The sequence below is a fragment of the Notolepis coatsorum genome (assembly GCF_963971535.1).
Source record: "Notolepis coatsorum genome assembly, chromosome: 8".
In the NCBI taxonomy this organism is placed as follows: Eukaryota; Metazoa; Chordata; class Actinopteri; order Aulopiformes; family Paralepididae; genus Notolepis; species Notolepis coatsorum.
In genome coordinates, this window is record NC_140172.1 from 133686337 (window position 1) to 133692336 (window position 6000).

Below are 6000 nucleotides of genomic sequence, written 5' to 3' on the forward strand. Positions count from 1 at the left end.
CTGCCTCCACGGGATCCCGGTGGACATTGTCTCCGACAGAGGGCCTCAGTTCATCTCCCAGGTCTGGAAGGCCTTCTGCCGCAGACCAATGGCCAGTCGGAGCAGGCCAACCAGGACCTGGGGTCCGCCCTCCGCTGCGTCACGACCCGGGACCCCTCTGGCTGGAGCGCCTTCCTGCCATGGATCGAGTACGCCCACAACTCCTTTCCTCCGCTGCCACTGGTCAGTCCCCCTTCGAGTCTTCTCTGGGCTACCAGCCTCCACTGTTCCCTACCCAGGAGGAAGAGATCTCAGTCCCCTCGGTGCAGGCGCACATTCACCGCTGCAGGAGGATATGGGAGGACACCAGGGCTGCACTGCTCCGCTCCGCTGACCAGAATCGCCGCTTTGCCGACCGCCACCGGACCCTGGCCCCCGACTATCAACCAGGTCAGATGGTTTGGCTCTCGTCTCGGGACCTGCCTCTAAAATCAGTTTCCCGGAAACTCACCCCCCGTTTTGTTGGCCCTTACAAAATCATGTCTGTCATTAACCCCTCAGTCGTCAGACTCCAGCTTCCCTCCCATATGCGCATTCACCCCTCATTCCATGTCTCCCAGCTGAAGCCGGTGGTCTCCAGTCCTCTGTCTCCCCCAGCTCCTGACCCTCCCCCTCCGCTGATCATAGACGACCATCCTGCCTACACCGTCCGGCAGTTACTGGACGTGCGTCGTCGTGGTCGCGGCTTCCAGTACCTGGTGGACTGGGAGGGCTATGGCCCGGAGGAGCGCAGCTGGGTCTCCCGCCAGATGGCCCTGTTTCCTGACCTCATCCGGGACTTCCATCGGGCCAACCCTGGCAAGCCTGGAGGGTCGCCAGGAGGCGCCCGTAGAGGGGGGGTCCTGTCATAATCACGGCGAGAGCCGTGTGATTTTTAGGATTTTTTTTGGGCACCCCACACTTAATGTATCGCGTAATTTCAATGTGGAATTAAGGAATATCAAAATAAAAGCACACGTTGTTGAACTTGATCATGCATATTTATTAGAAAATGTAATTACAGCACTATGTTATCAATACACATTTATAAAACAAGGCATATTTAGCCAAAATATGTTGCCAGAACAAAACTAAAAAAACTAAAGAAATATATTATAATTTTTTTTTTACTTTCCAATGCGCAACCCCAATTTGGGTTGCGACCCGTAGTTTGAGAACCACTGGACTAGATGTTCCATCTCAATCATTAGATTAGAATAGATGTTTCATCACAATCATTAGATTAGACTAGATGTTCCATCTCAATCAGAGTGGTCAAGGCTGCAAGGAGGATCACTGGAGCTAGCCTCCCAGATATCTCCACAGTCTTCACCTCCCGCTGCCGGGTGAATAACATCCTACAGGACCAGTTCCACCCAGCACACCATCTTTTTCAACTGCTGCCCTCTGGTCGAAGGTACAGATCCATTCAGTCCGGTACTACCAGACTGACCAACAGCCTCTATCCACGGGCTGTCAGGCTGCTCAACGATCATCAACTTGCCGCCAACCCCCCCCCCCCCCCCCCGCACCCCCCATCCCCAACCCCCGGTGACATAACTCCCACTTCTACATTACAACAATAAACCGGACTTGCATTGCTGCACTATACACTATTCTATCCATTGCAAGCCAATGCCCCCCCCCCTCAACTCAACTGGACTGTCACTGTACTATTTACTATTTATTTGCACTAGCACTATTGCACTTGGGACATTGATGTTATATTATTATTATTGAGGACATTGGGACATTGATATTATATTATAATTTTGCACATGCTATATTCAGTATGTTTGTATGCCAGTGATCATTAGATTGGATTGGATTCAGATTTATTGTCATCATGCAGCACAAGTACAGTACAACGAAAAGAAGTTTGGCATCCAACCAGAGTGCAAATGTAACAGTAAAGCGTAATATTAATATACAATGTACAGGTGATTAAACTGGATATCAAATATCAAATTAGTACTACTAGGTAATAGGGCTAATCAGATGTATGTACAGAGTTATAGTATTAATATGTACAGTGATACAGGTAGTTAGTTTTTTTTAATTTGTCACGTATAAGGTACATGTACCGGTACATTACAGTGAAATGCTTGGTTCTGTATAAGCCCCCTGAGAATTGCTTCATACAGTAAAAAAGTAAGCAAGTAAGTAAAAGACACTATGGTAGTAAGTCATACTGGCCAGCAGCGTAACTAGTAAGAGTAGGTCAGGGATATGTACAGATATAGAATCTACATATATGTAAAAAGGATTATATGCAGGTATGTACTAGGGCTGTCCCCGACTAAGGATTTGGATAGTCGACTATGATTGGACTAAATTTGCCGTTAGTCGACTATTAGTCGACCATAAAAAAAAAAATAAAAATATATATATATATATATATATATATATATATATATATATATATATATATATATATATATATATATGTAGCAGCCTGAATATTCTACTAAGTATTCAGAAGTGCTAACTAACTGTTACTTTCCCTGTGTGTGTATAACGTGTGATTAACAGTGTTCCTTTGGATAGCTCGCCCAGTCTAACGACGAGGTGAGGTGCTACTCTTCTCCGGCTTCAGTATGGATCACTAACAATAACATTGGAGCACCTTTTCTCCCTTTCTGGAGTGTCCTAGAGTGGGATCAGTGGCGGTTGCCAGCAGGGGGCGAAGTGGCAGTGGTGGCAGGTGGAGCGGAGGAGAGAGGAAAGCAACGAGGAAGAGGGAGTTACCTGGGAGCGAGAGTACCAGGAAGCTCTCTTCGGCAGTGGACTTGACCGGGATCAGTCGCAGTTACAGTGGGCGGGTGTTCAAACGAGCCCCGTTGTTGGAGAGCCCCGTCGGAACGAGCGACGGGTGATAAGAAGAGAGCCCCGTTGGAACGAGCAACGGGTGATGAGAAGTACTTGCTAGTGACGGGTTATCCTAGAAGTACCAGCGATAGTGTGTGAGTAAGAGATACAGAACCGAAGGACTAACGTCTAGAGTTAACGGGACTAACGTCTATCGTTAGCAGGTTATAGTAGTAAGTGTGCGGTGTATTAGCATGCTGCTAGCGGCTCCGTCTGACTTCAGTAGACTACCGGGGGCGCGGCGCTGAAGACCGGTGGTATAGCCAGCCACGTTGCGTTAGTAGTACAACCGATATAGCAGGAGGGTGCATCCAGACCCGAAGCTTAGCTGTGTTCAGGGTAGCAACAGTATTAGCTCGCGCGACAGCAGCAAGCAAGCAACAGCCAGCAGTGGACGTCTCCCAGACGGTACAGAGGACGCCTCTCCCCACCAGCAGAGGTCGCCATCACAGCACGCTCCTCCAGCTAACCACTGCCTATGCTGTTCGCCCAGCCCGCTGGCTGTGCTCGCGGGATCGCCGACGCCATCTTGTCACCTGGACGAGTGGTGATAAGAGTGGGTCCGCCATCTTGGCTAAGTACTAACAATACCTCGTGTATCAACAGCAACGTCCATTCAAGTGAACGCTAACAACCAGTGTCTAAGGGGTACCCCAAACAATTTAAGCCGGCTTAGGTTAGGTTTTATTTTGGTAACGTGGGCCCACATTTACTTGGTTTTATTTTTTGTTATTTGGTTATTTGAATTCCCAATGTTTCTCTACTTTATGCCTGGGTTCCCCTAGTACTACAAGAGCTTCCCCTACATTAACAGTGAGAGCACCCGGTGCCATGTATGAATAAATGGAAAGTGTTAATTGTAATTGATAACCTGCCCAGGCTTCAGTAAAGTAGACCTTATTGGGAGCATTGTCTGTGTGTCTGTTTCTTCCATTTGCTATTCTAACCCCTGGGTAAATATTGTGACTGCATAATTATTTAACCCTTACACCCCATTCACAGAATAGCATTTGAAGGGTCTATACAGGTGGTCAAGGAAGGGTACTGCTTAAAGGGAAGCCCAATAATACTATTGAACTGACAGTCACTGGGTGTGGGAGGGCTGTCGGAGGTACTGGGGGAAGTGAGGGTGTGTGGGGAGCTACTGCTGACCGCCTTGGAAGGCGAGGGAGACCAGAGTACCAGTCCCCAGGTTAGTAAATCCTGGGCCCCATCCACTCCAGCTGCAAGCCCTCCAGAACAACGTTCCGGGCCAAAGACCGGGGTACATATAGGTCCAATACTATAGTATCCTACTACCCAGTGTCTGTGTACTACTACTCCCACAAGCAGGGATAATCCACCCTACATATATATAATATTTTTTTAATTTTTTATTTATCATTCCATTTGGGCTGTGGGGGGTGCTTAATGTCTGAAGGAGTCGACTGAAGGCTTCTTGTCCTCTGCAAAAGCATGAAATTGGTCCACTTGTAGCAGGGTGGATTATCCCTGCTTCGTGGGAACTGTGGTGTATGGTCAATAGGTAGCGAGACACAGTAGCACTCTGGCCAGCTGCACCTCCGTCTTTGGGGTCCGGAGCGTCAACTGGAGGCTGGCAGTGGGGATGTATGAGGCCCAGGGTTTACAAACCTGGTCCGGTACTCTGGTCTTCCTCCCTCTCTCTGGAGCAGTCAGCAGTACTCCCCAACACACCCTCACCCTCCACAGTTGCCCCTTTTGCCCTCCCACACCTAATGACCGGATGGTAGAGAAATAACTTGGTTCCCCCCGCAAGCAGTACCCTCCCTTAGTGACACCAGAACCCTTACAATGGAAATGGAAAAGGTAGAATAGGAAGGGGTTAAGGTTACATATATTACCCGTATCAAAGGGTTAGGGTTAGGGTTAGAAATAATGAAAGACACACACACAGTGCTCCCGTTCTGGATGACTGTATTGTAACTCAGCCTAGTTACAACAATGCTACGTCTGGTGATTACTGCACCATGGGTATCCATACAATAATTACTGGCATGAATCAATGGCATGAATCAATGGCATGAGTCAATTATAATATTACACCCAGGCACCAAGTGCTATCAGGTACCCAGACTAAACGCTGCCCACGTCTGGGCGGAACACAGTATTTACCTTCTCTAAGGAATTACACTCTTACTGTCCCCGGTTGAGAATATGGGGAAGGAAGGGGGCGAGCATAGGGAAGAGAATAAAGGGATTCACAGAACGGGAATTATTTAGGAAATACCCGCCTTATCACGCTCAAAGAAAAGGAATAAAATAAAAGAGTGAGCCCACAAAATACCCTGCAAAAGTCCTATTCTAATGCCGGCATATATTGTTCGGGGTACCCCTATGAACTGGTAGTAGCAACGTTACTTTCGCCCGCGGGCTGCACCACACTGTGTACTGTATATGGAATCGGGAGCATCAATGCTCATTTGTACTCATCCGAAATGGCCGCCTCGCCACTCCACTGTTGTCCGGGAGGCAAGATGGCGTCGAACGCTCTCGGCGCGTACACCAGCAGGCGGAGCTATAGCAGAGGGGCAGTGCTGGCTGAGCTGGTGCTGGGCGATGACGACCTCTGCTGGTGGGAAAGAACTCCCGGGTCCTGCAGGCAGCCAGGAGCAGGTTTGCTGTAGCACTCCGGTGCGGACAACTGTTGACGCCCGGGGCAGACTGCTTGTAGGTCCTGCACGTCTCTGGCACGCAGACTATACCGTCACAGTAACTGCTATAACCCGACTACTGTGAACTCAGATTTATCATTAGCCGCACGCTATCTATACCGCACACTGTAACTACTGTAACTCGATTGCTAGTGCCTGGCTCTGCACTCATTGTTCATATAATACCGCTGGTACTGCTAGGATATCGTGTCCACTAGCCACTACTCATTATCACCCGTTATCCTCTTACGGGGCCCCCTGGCATAACGTCAGCAACAGGGCTATCCAGAGCCCCGTTAGCTGCGACTACTTGTTGTCAAGTTCACTGCCGAAGAGAACGACTTCCGCTGGTCTCCGCCCTTTATCATCTCCCAGCTCTCTCCGCCACTCTCTGCCTGCTACCGCCCCCTGCTGGTCCCGCCTGCCAGTCACAAGGGAAGAC